Raw genomic sequence first — 20,721 nt, 5'->3', positions numbered from 1 at the left:
CGTGGTGAGAAGTATGACCTGCACCGCTGACTCGTTGAAGTAGAAATCTGCATCTTAATCGTGGTTAGTGACCGGTGTTCTGATGTCCAGAAGCTCTTTACGGTCATAGGAAACGATGCCAGAAAACAAAATAGCAGAACTGGCCAGGAGCCCATTAAACAAAAGCCATCCAATGCAGAGCCATTCTTTCAACATCAACACCCACCCCTGCTCCAGCCCAAGCAGAACTTGACGCACACCTCCATGTCAATCCGTCAGGAACATAAATGGGGCGACGCCAGCAGAATGTGCTTTGCTAGCACCCGCGACCTCATCTCCAGCTCTGGGAACATACGTCACCCTGACAACAGACAGATTAGTAGCACGGTGCTCGCCACTGGATTTATTGTCTCAACATGTGTTTTTTTTTATGTTCGATGCTTGCTGTTTGCAGCCATCTAACATTTCCTCTCTATATGCTGTACTGTGGAGACTGAACATCCATCTAGAGATTTGTGCTGACATCACGTACAGGTACCATGGTAACCATAGCTATGTTATAAAAAAAAATGTAATCGTATATGCTACTAATCAAACGAAAATAACAACCAAACAAGTCTTTGACCTGTTCTATAAGAGCTCCTGGTACTCAAGAGGTAAAACATTTGAGATTCCGGTTCTCGATAGCGGTCAGCACAGGCCAACTACAACCACTAGTCGAGACAGATCTCAAGAAGCAGTTCTATTCAGATCAATTTAAATTCGGTGTATTAATGGATGTCATGACATACACATAAAAAGACACTCAGTGTAAAAATGCAAAGGCACTTTTCCTCCATCTCCACCTTCGCTGAAGCACGGGAAGCATTCAGGAATACATTCATCTCAGGCCATAAAGGAGAGGAAGATCACACTCCATTTCCGTCTGATGAAAGTATTTCAACTCCAGCTAGCTCTTACTCTGTCATAAAAGTCCCCTGAGTGGACAATTATACGCTCTAACAGTATTTTGCTTTGCCTGCTTAGCCTATATGTTGTGAAAGCATTGTAATAACATTATAATAAACTGATAAAAGCATAGCATATATAGTATTATTAGCCAATTCTTTCATAATATATTAACATAGTAGAGAATGAAATAAATGTAACAAAAGAAACATATGGACTCCGGATTACTTTAGATCCCTCAAATTGAAATCTGGATCTCGAACCCAGTTCCACTGTTTGTTTTTTTATTCTCCCCCGTAATCAGGGACTGATTTAGACCTGGGACACCAGGTGGGTGCAATTCATTATCAGGTAGAACAGGAAACCAGCAGCAGTCCATACCTTGTAGGGTAAGATTTGAATAACCCTGCCTCTGGTGGTCTTTTAAAATATGCATTTACCTTTGACCTTTTCAACAAAAAAGTAGTTTTTTCCTTCATAATAGCTTTTACAATTACAGATTAGTGAGAGAACACAATAAAACTCAGTCATCATCTCATACTCCACTGAGCACTGTCTTGAACTCTGACACCTACATGAGGGAAGTCATAGGCTACTGTATCTGTGCTCAGTGTGGATGAACAACGGTAGACCACAACAAGATAACCATTTTCACATGTTGTAACTGAATTTGAAGACACTGTTGACTCTTTCCAACAAGTCATATTGACATCTTTAGGTAGAATAATCAGGACGAGTAGAGGGGACTGCATGAGGATTCCTCTGAGCTCCAATTAAAGAGTGTGTCTTTGAAAATATGTGCTGTTTTCAACTCTAATTCATTAACGTGACGTGTGTGCCAGCTTCAGAGCCTGTACCCTTTCAAGTTAAGACCAATTATAATTATCCTTCTCTCTTTCTCTCCCTTCCTTTCCCTCACATCCAGGAGCAACTGTAGGAAAGGTGTTTGAATTTTCCCATGTCTTGGCTCACCATATAGGGACATTTACAGATCAGAGGACTGGTCCATTGGCGCTGGATTATAACATGACAACCAGGGGAGTGGGTTACACAGACCTGTCTATGGCAGAAACCTTCAGACAGGTCTAACACTGACCTTGGGTGCCTATCCTTCTGTCAACAGACAGGCAAAACAAACCTGTTCTGCACAAGAAACATCCATAACCCGGGATTCAATCAAAGGTGTGTTGTCGACGAGCACATTGCACTATGAACGTCTGGGAAATTGCACTTAAAAGGCGCACTGTCGGTAGTGCAGAATGCAGCTCTGGCAACACTACATCTTTAAATGACTCCCAACCATAGATATGAACCACAACGTGAAGCACAAACTCTATACGAAACAGCATGAATATACTGCATCTCTCAAATGGCTTTGAATCTATGTGGAAACATATGACATAAAAGTCTTTGTCACGCCCTGGCCTAACCAAAATAGAGAATAAAAACCTCTATATGGCCAGGGCGTGACAAAGACTTTTATGTCATATGTTTCCACATAGATTCAAAGCCATTTGAGAGATGCAGTATATTCATGCTGTTTCGTATAGAGTTTGTGCTTCACGTTCACGTGACTAGGGTGGGCACTCTAGTTTCTTTATTTCTATGTTTTCTATTTCTTTGTTTTTGGCTAAGTGTGGTTCCCAATCAGAGGCAGCTGTCTATTGTTGTCTCTGATTGGGAATCATACTTTCATTTGTGGATTCTTATTTTTGCATTGGTTGTTATTTTGCCCTGCAGAACGTCACGTTCGTAGTTTGTTGTTGGTGTTTTTTAAATAATAAATAGAATGAACACATACCACGCTGCGCTTTGGTCCACTTCTTCCCATGACCAAAAATGGGGGGGAGGCCACATTGGTTGGCGAGCGGAGTTGGTCACGGTTCCAGTGCCATGTTTTCCGGTTTTACGCACCGTGCCTTCAGTGTACAGTCACAGCCCAGTGCATGCTGTACATGCTCTCCGTACCTGCCGCGTAAAGAGGGGTGTCCAGCCAGGAAGGGTGGTGCCGGCTCAGCGCTCCTGGTCTCCAGTGCGCCTCCTCGGACAGGGATATCCTGCGGCTCTGAGCAAGCTGTCTCCAGTGCGCCTGCACAGCCCAGTGCGTCCTGTGTCAGCGCCTAGAACGTGCCGGGCTAAAGTGGTGAGTCAGCCAGGAGGGGTTTGCTAGCTCTAAGCCCCAGACCTCCAGCGACAGTCCCCAGTCCGAGACCTCCAGCGACAGTCCCCAGTTCGGGGCCTCCAGTGATGATCGGTGGTCTGGTTCCTCCAGCGATGATCTGCGGCCCGGTTCCTTCAGTGAAGGTCCATGCACCAGGGCCGCCACCAAAGCGAAAGGATCTGCAGGCGGAGGGTGGTCTACGTCCTGCACCGGAGCCGCCGCCGTAAGGAATGTCCACCCTGACCCTTTAGAGTAAAGGTTTTGGGGCCGGAGTCCGCACCTTTGGGAGGGGGTCTTTGTCACGCCCTGGCCATAGAGAGATTTTTATTCTCTATTTTGGTTAGGCCAGGGTGTGACTAGGGTGGGCATTCTAGTTTCTTTATTTCTATGTTTTCTATTTCTTTGTTTTTGGCCGAGTGTGGTTCCCAATCAGAGGCAGCTGTCTATCGTTGTCTCTGATTGGGAATCATACTTAGGCAGTCCTTTTTCCCTCTTTCATTTGTGGGTTCTTATTTTTGCATTGGTTGTTATTTTGCCCTGCAGAGCGTCCCATTCGTATTTTGCTTTGTTGTTGTTGGTGTTCTTTAAATAATAAATAGAATGAAGACGTACCACGCTGCTCTTTGGTCCACTTCTTCCCATGACGATCGTGACAGTGAAGCTCTGTTTTCATGACTGTTTCCCTAATAGGCTAATAAATGCTTGGGTGACTAGATAAAACAAGATTCATTTCCACACAAAGATTAGAAACATTTGAGGCATTTCTATCACAACCGTAGCCAGGCTGGGCTATGCTCAGCTGTATCAAATTTCAATCGCAGCAGTCTGGGTCTTTGGGTAAGATTCAATAATGTTTCATATGAGCTGCTCAGTCAGTCATCCCCACATTGTCTGATCTGAAGACAGCAATTGAAAGTGAAACAGCTGGATGTATTATTTGAGTCTAGACCTATTGTGGCATTTTGATAAAATAATGTTTTTTAACAGTTTAGTTACTTAACAGACACTCTTATCCAGAGCAACTTACAGCAGCAATTAGGGTTAAGTGCCTTGCTCAAGGGCACATCGACAGATTTTGCACCTAGTCGGCTCGGGGACACAAAGCAGTGACCTTCCGGTTACTGGCCCAACGCGCTTAACAGCTAGTCTGCCTGCCACCATAAACACATAATCACATATAAACTGTTCTCTGGCTTTTTCACCTAAATAGCTCCATCTCCCTCCTTATGTGTTTGGATAAGAGGCCATATGGACATTTATGAGTCAGTATCCTTGAGGAAATGTGAGCACATGCCGTAGAGTCAACCCTGTAATGCACGGGTGATTACTTCCACACTGTTAAAATAGAAAGACACCATCATTGTGTAGTATTACCATGAAAAGTACCTCACCTAAGCTGAGATCTGGTGTTTGGATGTAAACCCAATGTCAGTGTTCTGATTACACTGAATAGATTTCAAAACAGATTAGAAGTACTCTGAAACACACAAAGTGGTTCTTCAATCTGAATAATTGTATGAAGAAGTGTTGTGAAAACACTTGTTGGTGTTTCAGGCCGCATCAAAACACAAACAAATCATGTTTGGCAGACTGTGTCTCTCATACAATCAAATGGTTTTACATTGCAAATGATGTATAGTATAAATATTGATTGATGATGATTTTGATTAGACATGGGAATTTGAAGACTTTTCCTAGGGTTGACAACGCCATTAATTATAGGCTACAGTTGCCAGGCCCATTGTAAGATTATAAATGTTGTTACGATCAAGATGTCTAGAGCTATGTATAGTAGAAGTAGCATGTGGTCCAGTCGTGAACCTTCATGTGAGGAGGTGGATGTGAACCCTGGTCTTTTGCCTGTCAAAACACTGCCTTTGTCCTCTCAGCCAGTCTTCAGGAATAAACTGCTGTGCTGAACCACTCTTCTTACACTGAGCACATTGGGCACAATTCAGTCTTGAGATAAGTAGACTTAACATGGAATCAATAAAACATGTACTTAATTAAGTCCCCAAAATTGTAAACGTCCATGTTAAATCAACTTATCTCAAGACTGAATAAGGTTAAAGGAGAATTTGTGTGAAATTCCACCATTATTTTCTCTGTGGGTTAGGGTTAAACAGAGAAGGAGTGAAGTTGGTCAGGTGGAAGCGGGATGTTAACCTCCGACCCAATCAACCACAGAGCCATGTGTTAGGAAACTGGGCCCTCATATCAGAAGACAAATGTTTAGATTAAAGGCTAAATGTGAACTTCAAACATTGTGCTGCCATACTTTTCAGAATTCCCCCAGTCAGGGGCATGGAGGTATACAGTAGAGAGGGTCTTCGTGTCATGTGTGCCCTCTAGCAAACTCTATGGTCAAGTATAAACACAGGCATGTTTGTGAGCGCCTTCCCTGTATTCGGGTTGTTCAAGAACTCAGACAGGTGAGAGCGCACCAAACACTCAGGTAAAAAGAGTATGCGTAAATGAAAACATGAGTACAAAATGTTATCACATTGAAGAAAGAAACAGAAAAGAAATTCACTCAATAAAGAACAATTGTTTTGTGGAGCATTTTGGATGATAATTGTCCAAGTCAAATAGCACTTTTAACAAATTTATACATTTTCTTGATGCAACACTGTTAGGAAAAAAAGGTGCTATGTAGAACCTAAAAGGGTTCTTCGGCTATGTCCATTGGAAAACCCTTTGATAAACGCTTTTTGATTCCAGGTAGAACCCCTTGTAGTTCCAAGTAAAACCCCTTTTTAATTCAATGTAGAACCCTTTGTCAAACTCAATCCATGGAGGGCCTAGTGTCTGCTAATAGTTTTTTTCCCCTATCAATTAAGCCCTAGACAACTAGGTGTGGGGAGTTCCTTACTAATTAGTGGCCTTAATTAATCAACTACAAAAGAGCAGCGAAATCCCACAGACACTCGGCCCTCCGTGGAATGAGTTTGACACCAGTGCCTTACACAGAGGGGTCTACCTGGAACCCAGAAGGGTTCTCCTATGGGGACAGCAGTAGAATCCTTTTGGAACTCTTTTTTTAAAGAGTGTACATCAGTGGAGGCTCCTCAGAAGAAGAAAGGGAGGACATCCTCCTCAGTGAATTTAATAAAAATAGCGTAACATAAAAATAAATTATGCTTTTTAGATAAAACTATAAAAAGTCGGAAGTTTACATACTTAGGTTGCAGTCATCAAAACTCTATCAACCCTTCCACAAATGACTTGTTAACATATTATAGTTCTGGCAAGTCGATTAGGGAATCTACTCTATCAACCACTCCACAAATGACTTGTTAATATATTATAGTTCTGGCAAGTCGATTAGGGAATCTACTCTATCAACCACTCCACAAATGACTTGTTAACATATTATAGTTCTGGCAAGTCGATTAGGGAATCTACTCTATCAACCACTCCACAAATGACTTGTTAATATATTATAGTTCTGGCAAGTCGATTATGGAATCTACTCTATCAACCACTCCACAAATGACTTGTTAATATATTATAGTTCTGGCAAGTCGATTAGGGAATCTACTCTATCAACCACTCCACAAATGACTTGTTAACATATTATAGTTCTTGCAAGTCGATTAGGGAATCTACTCTATCAACCACTCCACAAATGACTTGTTAATATATTATAGTTCTGGCAAGTCGATTATGGAATCTACTCTATCAACCACTCCACAAATGTCTTGTTAACATATTATAGTTCTGGCAAGTCGATTAGGGAATCTACTCTATCAACCACTCCACAAATGACTTGTTAATATATTATAGTTCTGGCAAGTCGATTATGGAATCTACTCTATCAACCACTCCACAAATGTCTTGTTAACATATTATAGTTCTGGCAAGTCGATTAGGGAATCTACTCTATCAACCACTCCACAAATGACTTGTTAACATATTATAGTTCTGGCAAGTCGATTAGGGAATCTACTTTGTGCATGACACAAGTCATTTTTCCAAAAATTGTTCACAGACATATTATTTCACTTATAATTCACTGTATCAATTCTAGTGGGTCAGAAGTTTACATACACTAAGTTGAAGGTGCCTTTGAACAGTTTGGAAATTTCCAGAAAAGGATGTCATGGCTTTAGAAGCTTCTGATAGGCTAATTGACATCATTTGAGTCAATTGGTGGTGTACGTGTGGATGTATTTCAAGGCCTACCTTTAAACTCACTGCCGCTTTGCTTGACATCATGGAAAAATCCAAAGAAATCAGCCAAGACCTCAGAATTATTATTATTTTTTACCTCCACAAGTCTGGTTCATCCTTGGGAGCAATTTCCAAATGCCTGACGGTACCATGTTCATTAGTAGAAACAATAGTACGCAAGTATAAACACCACCATGGGACCTTTCATTTCTTTCATCACATGCCCAGTGGGTTAGAAGTTTACATACACTCAATTAGTATTTGGTAGCATTGCCTAGACATTGTTTAATTTGTGTGAAACGTTTCGGTAGCCTTCCACAAACTTCCCACAATAAGTTGGGTGAATTTTGGCCCATTCCTCCTGGCAGAGCTGGTGTAACTGAGTCAGGTTTGTAGGCCTCCTTGCTTGCACATGCTTTTTCAGTTCTGCCCACAAGTTTTCTATAGGATTGAGGTCAGGGCTTTGTGATGGCCACGCCAATACATTGACTTTGTTGTCCTTAAGCCATTTTGCCACAAATTTGGAAGTATGCCTGGGGTTACTGTCCATTTGGAAGACACATTTGCGACCAAGCTTTATCTTCCTGACCGATGTCTTGAGATGTTGCTTCAATATATCCACATTATTTTCCTCCCAAAAATATTGATGTTTTGTTCCCCGAGCCACTTAGTTATCACATTTGCCTTATGGCAAGGTGCTCCATCATGCTGGAAAAGGCATTCATGGCTGTGTTCTTAGGCAAAATTGTGAGTGAGCCCACTCCCTTGGCTGAGAAGCAACCCCACACATGAATGGTCTCAGGATGCTGTACTGTTTGCACGACACAGGACTGATGGTAGCGCTCACCTTGTCTTCTCCGGACAAGCTTTTTTCCGGATGCCCCAAACAATCGAAAAGGGGATTCATCAGAGAAAATGACTTCACCCCAGTCCTCAGCAGTCCATTCCCTGTACCTTTTGCAGAATATCAGTCTGTCCCTAATGTTTTTCTTGGAGAGAAGGGGCTTCTTTGCTGCCCTTCTTGACACCAGGCCACCAGGCCACACCAGGCCTCCAAAAGTCTTCACCTCACTGTGCGTGCAGATGCACTCACACCTGCCTGCTGCCATTCCTGAGCAAGCTCTGTACTGGTGGTGCCCCGATCCCGCAGCTGAATCAACTTTAGGAGACAGTCCTGGTGCTTGCTGGACTTTCTTGGGCACCCTGAAGCCTTCTTCACAACAATTGAACCGCTTTCCTTGATGTTCTTGATGATCCGATAAATGGTTGATTTAGGTGCAATCTTACTGGCAACAACATCCTTGCCTGTGAAGCCCTTTTTGTGCAAAGCAATGATGATGGCATGTGTTTCCTTGCAGGTAATCATGGCTGACAGAGGAAGAACAATGATTCCAAGCACCACCCTCATTTTGAAGCTTCCAGTCTGTTATTCGAACTCAATCAGCATGACAGAGTGATCTCCAGCCTTGTCCTCGTCAACACTCACACCTGTGTTAACGAGCGAATCACTGACATGATGTCAGCTGGTCCTTTTGTGGCAGGGCTGAAATGCAGTGGAGATGTTTTGGGGGGATTCAGTTCATTTGCATGGCAAAGAGGGACTTTGCAATTAATTTCAATTAATCTGATCACTCTTCTTAACATTCTGGAGTATAAGCAAATTGCCATCATACAAACTGAGGCAGCAGACTTTGTGAAAATAAATATTTTTGTCATTCTCAAAACTTTTGGCCACGACTGTACAGTTTTCTGTCCAAAACTAAAAATATGTTATGAACAGAGTGGACTAAGGTTTGTACATTTTACCCTTTGCAAAAGTTTTAAAAATCAAGTTGTTTAGAGTGCAAAGGCAAATTTAGGTATTGCACACGCGCACTTCACAGAGTAGGCGTTCCGTAACAGAAATATGCAGATAATGCTAGAATGCACAAATAGGATCTCACTAGCTCATGCTTGGCTCTACCCCCCTCCTTGTGTGTCCTGCCACTATGGCTCATTTGTTGGAAACGACAGGCTGCAGTCTATCTTGGTTTAGTAAAAAAATATTTGGTAGCACCATGGTGTAGCCGGAGGACAGCTAGCTTCTGTCCTCCTCTTGGTACATTAACTTCAATACAAAACCTAGGAGGTGCATATTTCTCACCCCCTTCCATAGACTTACACAGTCATTATGACAACTTCCGGAGGACGTCCTCCAACCTTTCGGAGCTATTGTAGTATGAACTAACATGTTGTCCAGTTGTCCACCCATCAAAGGGTCAGAGAATGAATCTAGTACTGAAAGCATAAGCTACAGCTACCTAGGACTGCAATACATACAATGTGGTGAGTAGTTGACTCAAAAAAAGAGAAAGACCAAATTTTAACAAGGAGAAGCATGAGAGAGCTAGCTATATTTGGTTGTATTTTTTAAACGTTCACTTAGCTAGCGAATGCAGCTAGCTAGTTTAGCCTACTCAAACACCTGGCTCAAACAGATAGGGATGCCATGTTAGCTAACTGGCTGTGGCTATTCAACACTGGAACTCTTACAAGTCAAGGTAAGCTTGTGGATGTATGAATTTATTGCCACAGTGGCCCGCCAGTGTAACTGCTAAATTGCTTTCTGGTTGTAGACTGTACAGCATGATTGTAGCGGGTTTACTAATGTGTTAGTTGTATTAGCTATGTTGACTATGAGGTGACAATGATATAGGCTGTGTGTAGCGGTTAGCAGTCATGATATGGAGGTTTGGCTTGGCAAGGTTTTTTGTTCTGGTCACAGACAGCTGATGTGTTGTGCACTAAAGTCCACAAGTGAAGGGAAAAGGTGAGAGGAGGAGAGCGCGTAGATAGTTGAGGGAAGGAATTATATATACAACGACCATGCATTTATTTATGTGGCTGCTATGAAAATTAACTGTGTTTGCGGGGGTGTATACATTCCGCTGATAGTTGAGTTTTTGTATTATTATTTTTTTTACCCCTAATTCTCTCCAATTTCATGGTATCCAATTGGTAGTTACAGCATTGTCAAATCTAGACCCCTACAAATCAGCAAGGCTAGACAATCTGGACCCTCTCTTTCCAAAATTATCAGCCGAAATTGTTGCAACCCCTATTACAAGCATGTTCAACCTCTCTTTCGTAGAAGCAGACGATACCATTCTGTATATTCTGGATCTTCTCTGGACACTGTGTTAACTAACCTCCAGATGAGCTTCAACGCCATACAACTCTCCATCCGTGGCCTCCAACTGCTCTTAAATGCAAGTAAAACCAAATGCATGCTCTTCAACCGATTGCTACCAGCACCTGCCCGCCCGTCCAGCATCACCACTCTGGATGGTTCTAACTTAGAATATGTGGACATCTACAAATACCTAGGTGTCTGGTTAGACTGTAAACTCTCCTTCCAGACTCACATTAAGCATCTCCAATCCAAAATTAAATTTAAAATTGGCTTCCTATTTCACAACAAAGCATCCTTCACTCATGCTGCCAAACATGCTCTCGTAAAACTGACTATCCTAAGAATCCTTGACTTCGGCGATGACTTCGGCGATTTACAAAATAGCCTCCAACACTCTACTCAGCAAATTGTATGCAGTCCATCACAGTGCCATCGGTTTTGTCAACAAAGCCCCACATTCTACCCACCACTGCGACCTGTATGCTCTCGTTGGCTGGCCCTCGCTTCATATTCGTCGCCAAACCCACTGGCGCCAGGTCATCAATAAGTCTTTGCTAGGTAAAGCCCCGCCTTATCTCAGCTCACTGGTCACCATAGCAGAACCCACCCCCCATAGCACACGCTCCAGCAGGTATATTTCACAGGTCACCCCCAAAGCCAATTCCTCCTTTGGTCGTCTTTCCTTCCAGTTCTCTGCTGCCAATGACTGGAACGAATTGCAAAAATCACTGAGGCTGGAGACTCATATCTCCCTCACTAACTTAAAGCACTAGCTGTCAGAGCAGCTCACAGATCACTGAACCTGTACATAGCCCATCTGTAAGTAGCCCATCCAACTACCTCATCCCCATACTGTTAATCATTTTTTTTGCTCCTTTGCACCCCAGTATCTCTACTTGCACATTCATTTTCTGCACATCTATCACTCCAGTGTTTAATTGCTAAATTATAATTATTTCGCCACTATGGCCTATTTGCACACATTTGCAAACACTGTATATAAACTTTTTTTCTATTGTGTTATTGACTGTATGTTTGTTTAACTCTGTGTTGTTGTTTGTGTCGCACTGTTTTGCTTTATCTTGGCCAGGTCGCAGTTGTAAATGATAACTTCTTCACAACTCAACCTACCTGGTTAAATAAAGGTAAAAATCATTTTTTTAAATCGCTGCATATGGACTCGGTAGAGGCGAACATCGAGAGCCATGCATCCTCCGAAACACACCCCATCCAAGCCGCTTCTTGACACAATGATCACTTAACCCGCGCTGGTGCGCGATGGGACAAGGACGTCCCTGCCGGCAAAACCCTCCGCTAACCCAGGCGACGCTGGGCCAATTGTGCTCTGCCCCATGGGTCTCCCGGTCACAGCCCGGCTGCAACTTTTGGACTAATGATTACACCCTAGATCAGCTAGATGCAGGCAATAGTGTGAATGGCTGTATTGAATGTGTTAATGTCTGTCACCTTGATTCCTCAAAGTTATCTCGACCTGTGTGCACCTACATTGTAAACTGTCATTCATAGGCTAGGATGTAATGACGTCATGATGGGTACAGGGAGATTTTAGTATCATCTAGTAGCTGTGGTGGTTCATTTCTTTATTATCAAATGAGGAGAGACAGACTCTGACACAAGTCAGAGTTATTCTCAAAGTAAATCTTTATTCACTTATTAATAAGGGAGCAGGTCAATACAACACACATATAAAGTGAATCGATTGAGTGCTCTACGTTAATGATGGCTGGTCGATGAATCACCCTCAGATGATTTGTTGAGAGCCCTGAGACAAAAGTACAAAGGTATTTTATAGCCAAGATACACACCTTTCAGTCTACCTGACAAACAACAGATGTATGGAATGGGTCACAATGTTAAGATTTGTATGAAAGATACTTATAATTCACAGCAGACAGTATCTGCTGGAAAAACAGTTATCTTTGTGTAGAGACCAGGGTCTGGCCCTGGGGTCATCTCTCCCTGGTACCATATAGAACAGAAACACTAACTCATGCTCTGGAATGCGGTATCCCCAAAGACATCATACATCTTCCAGAGGACAATCCTCAGTAGAACACACAGAGATGAGCTCTCTAACAACTCTTTATTCTTTTGCATAAAACAACCATTTCATGCAATGAAAAGTATTATAACATAATCTTGCAATTTTTCTCTTACATAGCCTAAACCTAGCAATGTTAAATTGAGCTGGGTGAATGGAATATGAATGACAATCATCCAATATGCTGTAATAGAAATAAGGCCATGTTCATAAAAATAACATTCTCCTCCCTCATCTTAAACGGCACCAAATGCCACTGGTGTACCTGTAGTTGTTAATTGACACCACCTTGTTTGCATCTGTTTTTTATGCAAACAAATGCCATCTTTTTAGTTAATACTGCTGACAGGTTTGCCTACTAACTTTGACTTTTAGCTGTTGTTTGCTAAATGCTACATGAAATAGCCACTGTCATTCAAATTGTCTAACTGTACTGTGATTTTATTAATCTGAACAACCTTCCATGTACCATCTAAATATAAAGTTAAGCATAATGTCTGACTTGTGGATCGCATTGAGCCCTGGGCTGAAGTGTTGTATGAATGCTACTTCTAACATTAGCAGTCATTGCCTGTATTTGTTTTCCATTCATGTAAATGATAATGCCATGTTTCCCTTGACTTGGAAGAATATTAAAGATGAATGCCTTACAGATCTTTAAACTGTCTTTATCAATAGAAAAATGTGACCTATTTTGTTAAATTAATATTTGCCAAGAAAAGAGAAACCATTTGAAGCTTAAAAATAATGTCTTCAAGTAATTTTGTCTTTAAGTAATTTAGCATAATAGTGTATTTAACCTTTTGAAAATACCAATGAGTTCATCAGCACACCATATAAAAGAGCAGGAAATACACAATAAGAGGAGAGACTCCCATTTACAGTATTTCGAAAGTCCAAAAGAAGAGATCTAATTCTGCACTAGACTGGATTGGGGAATAGGGAAACCTAGTCAGTTGTACAACTGAATGCCTTCAACTGAAATGTGTCTTCCGCATTTAACCCAACCCCTCTGAATCAGAGAGGTGAGAGGTGCTGCCTTAATCAACATCCACGTCTTCCTCATTTAACCCAACCCCTCTGAATCAGAGAGGTGAGGGGGGCTGCCTTAATCAACATCCACGTCTTCCTCATTTAACCCAACCCCTCTGAATCAGAGAGGTGAGGGGGGCTGCCTTAATCAACATCCACGTCTTCCTCATTTAACCCAACCCCTCTGAATCAGAGAGGTGAGGGGGGCTGCCTTAATCAACATCCACGTCTTCCTCATTTAACCCAACCCCTCTGAATCAGAGAGGTGAGGGGGGCTGCCTTAATCAACATCCACGTCTTCCTCATTTAACCCAACCCCTCTGAATCAGAGAGGTGAGGGGGGCTGCCTTAATCAACATCCACATCTTCCTCATTTAACCCAACCCCTCTGAATCAGAGAGGTGAGGGGGGCTGCCTTAATCAACATCCACGTCTTCCTCATTTAACCCAACTCCTCTGAATCAGAGAGGTGAGGGGGGCTGCCTTAATCAACATCCACGTCTTCGGCGACTGGGGAACAGTGTAACTGCCTTGCTCAGGGGCAGAATGAGAGATTTGTACATTGTCAGCTTGGAGATTCGATCCAGCAACCTTTCGGTTACTGGCCCAATGGAAACAGCATCATAGTGTTTATGAGCTTCAGAGAGTTGAAACAACACCCACAGAGAAGAGATCTAATTCTGCACTCTGTACACAGGACTCAAAACACCATAAGTGTGTTCCATCTTTTCTGGGTTTAGTGCTCCCAGCCTCTGGCAAAGGTGTTGCACAACTCTTGATTAAGTGGTGTTATAACACACCATGTTTCAGAACACCTCAGGATGAATGTTTCAGTACACTTTAAATCTGTCCCGAGACCTTCACAACCGTGTGTTTCAAAACTCCAGCAAAGTTACCATTTCACCTCCTTAAGGTGGTGGCAGCTCAGTTGACACTAGTTTTAACAGCACATTCTTTTGTGATGTGAAGATTGGGGAGAAATGAAAAGGTGGAAATTAAAAAGACTATAGAGCAATTCCAACAGTGAGTTGAAAAAGTGGGAAAAGTGTGTGTACTTTTCATGGAGGCTCACACTGCGTTAACAATACAGTACTAATTTGGTGATGTTTAGTGTGACATTGTGCTAGTGTGAAATAGAGCTGCCATGCATTGTCAAAATGTATCTGTAAATAGCCCAACCAACTACCTCATCCCCATATTGTTATTTATCTTTTTGCTCTTTTGCACCCCAGTATCTCTACTTGCAAATCATCTTCTGCACATCTATCACTCCAGTGTTAATGCTAAATTGTAATTACTCCCTTTACCCATCAAGGAGTCTAATCTCTGTGGCAAACATCTCATAAAGGGGGTTTGGAATGCAACAATTTTGGGACTGAATTGGGCATGTTTCTACACAGTTACATTTTACATGTAATACATTGCCTTGCACAGATGTAATGATGATAAAGGTGGTGATATATATAGATTATATTTATGGTCAAATTTTATTTGTCACATCCGCTGAATACAACAGGTATACAGTGAAATACTTACTTGCAAGCCCTTATGATGGTGAGGATGATGACAAGGTAATGTTGATCAGAACTACATCTAGCTATTGTCAATAGTTGATGCAGGACAAGGTAATTGCCAAGTCAGTAAACTCCAAATTCAGGGCTAAAATTAATTCAATTTCAGCCTCTTTAGCAGAGTTAGATTTAATCTTTCACAGGGGAGGGGAAAAAAGCATTCCATTTGCCAGTGGAACACTTAGCGAGATGAAAAGCCTTGCTAGCAGCCTTGTTGCCGGGCTACTCTGCCAGTATTGTCTTTGTAGATTACACCCAGCAAGGGGGACTGCAGGGGTCAGTGCCTGAGGCAGGTACTACAAACAGCTTTCTGCTGGCGTCCTGCAACCCAGAGCCCTGGCCCTGCCAAACAGCTGGCTCTACAGCACGTCAAGGCCTGGTCATTAAAGTACCCCAGTTCAGCCTTCAACTTCCTCAACCCGGACTTCCGTTCACAGAGCTTGTTTGTGCCAGGCAAACACTCTGCCAGCGGCGGTCGCTGATTGGCTGAATACCCAGGGCGCGAGGTGGTTGCAGTTGTCAACAAAGTAGCATTACAGAAATATGATGCCAAGTTTCCGAAATACCGGTATTTTCTTTGAGAAGATATATAAAGCGATCTGTGTATTTTAACAGCATTAATACACCTATTTCACTTTTGCATGTCAAAAACCGAATGACCACTGCTGCAGATGATGCCAGTGTTTAGAACGAGCAGCCAGATCACGAACAAACAAGTCGTCACTAGTTACCACAGCTACAAAATCATAAAGCCTGTCTATTTTTTTTATATATCCTCTTAAAATGTGATTTCAAACCTAAGGCGCTGCATGGTCAATCTGACATCTGCATTGGCCGTGCAGTATTTACGGTGATACGGCCTCTGCAGAAGTCTGGGCATTCATACTGCTTGTGCTTCACGGAGCAGTGCAGAACGGTTGTGAATGAAGTTGGCAAGAAAGTGATTTTGTGTTTGTACAGGACCTCCTGCCCCCACCTACCATCAACCAATAATGTCAACGCGGAGCTATACAGAGCCCTCCACATTGTTACAACATTTGGGAGGTGCACGGTGATGCGGTACAGAGCTCAATTTAGCCTCTGCGTGTTTCCAGTGGCTCTGCAATTGCATACGGAGCCTCCGACCACATTTTCGGATTTAACGTTAGTGTTGTAAGTGATGCTACAGTTACTAGAGGAGAGAGACCAAGTTGAGACGCTGGACCAGGTGGATAAGGTATGATTCAAGGCAGTTTATTTGAAGGTAAAAATGTCTGATACAAAGCGTGCACGGATCCTCTCATTTGGCTCAGAAGGAGTCAGCTGAAAAGGATGCCTAAACAGGGTGTGCAAAGGTATTTGAACATAGAATGATGTAGGTTGATTCTTGTAGTTCTGTCTTCTGACTGGTTGGTGAAGGTTGGAGGCAGGTCCTGTCCGACCCTTTGCCGGTGCCCCATTGGTGCTTCTTGAAGTCGTCTGATCCTGGCCCCTGCTCAGTTGAACGGAGTGAGGGGTGTGTGTGCGTTGAGATGTCTGTGTGTCTGTGTGTGTCAAGACAATTGAGATAAGGTGAACTGAAATTGACAGTGGCGCAAGTAGGGGTTTGTGTGTCCAGGGATGTCAGTTGAAATGAGTGTGGGGTGTGTGTGCGTTCGTGCGCTGTAATGTATGTGTGTGTCAATTTGTGTGTCAAGAGGCCATGAGATAGGGGGAACTTGGGCTTACAGTTGGCGCTTCAGGCTAGGGGTTTTCCCTGTTTTGACAGGGATGCATATGATGGCCTCAGTCAGACAGATGAGTTTGGTGTCTTACAGTTGCTTATGCGGTTAGAATCTGCTTTGGCCTGGACAGAATGTGTCTGTGTTAAAGCAGAAGTATGTCTTGAGCAAAAGTCCCCTAAGCCTCAGTCATAGGATGTGTTTTAATTATAGGGTTGCAAGTAAACTCTGCTTAGGCTATGAGTGATTACTATACATGTGTGATTAATATATTAGGGATATACTACAGTGTCACGTGCGAAGAAAGCCGTCTGGCAAAGAGACTAATTGGGATGGAGACTAGATCAGACCCAGAAGTTGTGAATGAACGGACACACATTTGACCGGGACAGTCCATTTGCTTTGTGCTGTAAAATATATGCTGTGAAATCCTGCGAATTCATTGGGGCAGTGCTCCCTCATAGCAAATAGCTGGCAAAACAATTCAAGCAATGATCGCACAACCTATGAGTCGGGGGCTGCTGGCAGTCACTGACGGGGCAGAGTATTAAGTAACTGAACAGCTTGTTTTGAACAATATATTTTTGAAAACAGGAAAATGTACACATTTACTGAACTTTTATGAGCATTTAAAACATAATCCATGCATTATATTTATACATCTTTTTTTTAAATCAGAAGTGTTTAATTAACTTTTTATTTTGTTAACCATGGGCGAGCTTCCGCTGCACTCGGCTGACACAACAAAACATGAACGGAAACTAATCTGAACTCCAACCTCAACTCCCCTCCAGAGGTAATAGATTCTAGCACATCTTCTCTCCAGTGAATCTCAGGATAGTGGAGGAGGGGGAGGAGAAAAGGAAAAACATAATAAAGAGGAGATGAGACTAAATGAAGGGTGCACCACCCATTCTCAACAACACCTTGCCCAGAGGCCTGATGTTGTTAGAGAGTGAGGCAGCTGGAAAACGTTTAATTCAAAGCGAACAGGAATAACTAATTGAACATTTCGGATGCAAAGCCTTCCCAGTGGGGTGTTAGCCAGGGAGGGTTGTGAGTAAAAGGATTTAGAGGTCTGCTCCACGGAGGGAAGCCAATGCATCGACATGTCAAGCCGCAGCCCTCCCCCGAGTCAGACACAGAAGCAAAACAAAATGATAAAATGGGAACCATTATATTCGTCTCTCAGAGGCATGCAGAGTCTGAGAATACCTAAGTGCCACCGCGGTAAGCAGCCTCCTGTAAAGGAAATCGTACCGTAACCCTTCTCACACACAGACGCGGCAGCCAAAAGACTGGGAGACATTTAAATGTCAGTGAAGTGTCACACACACAGTGCTATATTCTTCATGCTCACTGTAAACTGGAAAAAGAGCTGTAACACCTTCAGTCTTTTTTTTCTTCGTATAACTGGCTCCATTTTAGGGTCATATAAAGTTGTATAGCCTGTCCCTGTCAGAAGTTATCCTCTTAGCCCCTACTCCTAAACACTCCTGGTATGTCCCTGTCAGAAGTTATCCTCTTAGCCCCTACTCCTAAACACTCCTGGTATGTCCCTGTCAGAAGTTATCCTCTGAGCCCCTACTCCTAAACACTCCTGGTATGTCCCTGTCAGAAGTTATCCTCTGAGCCCCTACTCCTAAACACTCCTGGTATGTCCCTGTCAGAAGTTATCCTCTTAGCCCCTACTCCTAAACACTCCTGGTATGTTCCCGTCAGAAGTTATCCTCTTAGCCCCTACTCCTAAACACTCCTGGTATGTCCGCGTCAGAAGTTATCCTCTTAGCCCCTACTCCTAAACACTCCTGGTATGTCCCTGTCAGAAGTTATCCTCTTAGCCCCTGCTCCTAAACACTCCTGGTATGTCCCTGTCAGAAGTTATCCTCTTAGCCCCTACTCCTAAACACTCCTGGTATGTCCCTGTCAGAAGTTATCCTCTTAGCCCCTACTCCTAAACACTCCTGGTATGTCCCTGTCAGAAGTTATCCTCTTAGCCCCTACTCCTAAACACTCCTGGTATGTCCCTGTCAGAAGTTATCCTCTTAGCCCCTACTCCTAAACACTCCTGGTATGTCCCTGTCAGAAGTTATCCTCTTAGCCCCTACTCCTAAACACTCCTGGTATATCCCTGTCAGAAGTTATCCTCTTAGCCCCTACTCCTAAACACTCCTGGTATGTCCCTGTCAGAAGTTATCCTCTTAGCCCCTACTCCTAAACACTCCTGGTATGTCCCTGTCAGAAGTTATCCTCTTAGCCCCTACTCCTAAACACTCCTGGTATGTCCCTGTCAGAAGTTATCCTCTTAGCCCCTACTCCTAAACACTCCTGGTATGTCCCTGTCAGAAGTTATCCTCTTAGCCCCTACTCCTAAACACTCCTGGTATGTCCCTGTCAGAAGTTATCCTCTTAGCCCCTACTCCTAAACACTCCTGGTATGTCCCTGTCAGAAGTTATCCTCTTAGCCCCTACTCCTAAACACTCCTGGTAGATATGAGAGGATCAGATACTGAGGACACCATCGTCCTGTGGTATAATACATCTCCACAATAGACAACTCTGTCCAGGTCTAGAAACTCTGATGGCCGTAGACTCCCAGACAATGGTCAATGCGTTAAAATGTATCTGTTTTTTGAATCTGATAACTCGGATTTGTATCCTGCTTACTGTACGTGAAGCGTTGGTTTCATCCTCATTTTTTCTCTTTGACTTGACCCTGTGGATGCACAGTAGAGTGTCAAAAGGAGAATTGAGTGACTCTTTGGTTTAGTAGTGCTTCCTATCCCTCTGTGTTCTACAGTAGCTGGCTCTATTGGATTTCAGACTGAAACAGAGATCAGGCAGGTGCTACAGTAGCTGGCTCTATTGGATTTCAGACTGAAACAGAGATCAGGCAGGTGCTACAGTAGCTGGCTCTATTGGATTTCAGACTGAAACAGAGATCAGGCAGGTGCTACAGTAGCTGGCTCTATTGGATTTCAGACTGAAACAGAGATCAGGCAGGTGCTACAGTAGCTGGCTCTATTGGATTTCAGACTGAAACAGAGATCAGGCAGGTGCTACAGTAGCTGGCTCTATTGGATTTCAGACTGAAACAGAGATCAGGCAGGTGCTACAGTAGCTGGCTCTATTGGATTTCAGACTGAAACAGAGATCAAGCAGGTGCTACAGTAGCTGGCTCTATTGGATTTCAGACTGAAACAGAGATCAGGCAGGTGCTACAGTACATCCTCTGTGTTGAGAGACTGATACAGAGATCAGGCAGGTGCTACAGTAGCTGGCTCTATTGGATTTCAGACTGAAACAGAGATCAGGCAGGTGCTACAGTACATCCTCTGTGTTGAGAGACTGATACAGAGATCAGGCAGGTGCTACAGTACATCCTCTGTGTTGAGAGACTGATACAGAGATCAGGCACGTGCTACAGTACATCCTCTGTGTTGAGAGACTGATACAGGGATCAGGCAGGTGCTACAGTAGCTGGCTCTATTGGATTTCAGACTGAAACAGAGATCAGGCAGGTGCTACAGTACATCCTCTGTGTTGAGAGACTGATACAGAGATCAGGCAGGTGCTACAGTACATCCTCTGTGTTGAGAGACTGATACAGAGATCAGGCAGGTGCTACAGTACATCCTCTGTGTTGAGAGACTGATACAGAGATCAGGCACGTGCTACAGTACATCCTCTGTGTTGAGAGACTGAAACAGAGATCAGGCACGTGCTACAGTACATCCTCTGTGTTGAGAGACTGAAACAGAGATCAGGCAGGTTCTACAGTACATCCTCTGTGTTGAGAGACTGAAACAGAGATCAGGCACATGCTACAGTACATCCTCTGTGTTGAGAGACTGATACAGAGATCAGGCAGGTGCTACAGTACATCCTCTCTGTTGAGAGACTGATACAGAGATCAGGCAGGT

This window comes from Oncorhynchus keta, chromosome 1, assembly GCF_023373465.1.
Source record: "Oncorhynchus keta strain PuntledgeMale-10-30-2019 chromosome 1, Oket_V2, whole genome shotgun sequence".
Classification (NCBI taxonomy): domain Eukaryota; kingdom Metazoa; phylum Chordata; class Actinopteri; order Salmoniformes; family Salmonidae; genus Oncorhynchus; species Oncorhynchus keta.
The sequence above is the reverse complement of the archived record's forward strand: the minus strand, read 5'-3'. Positions refer to the sequence as shown.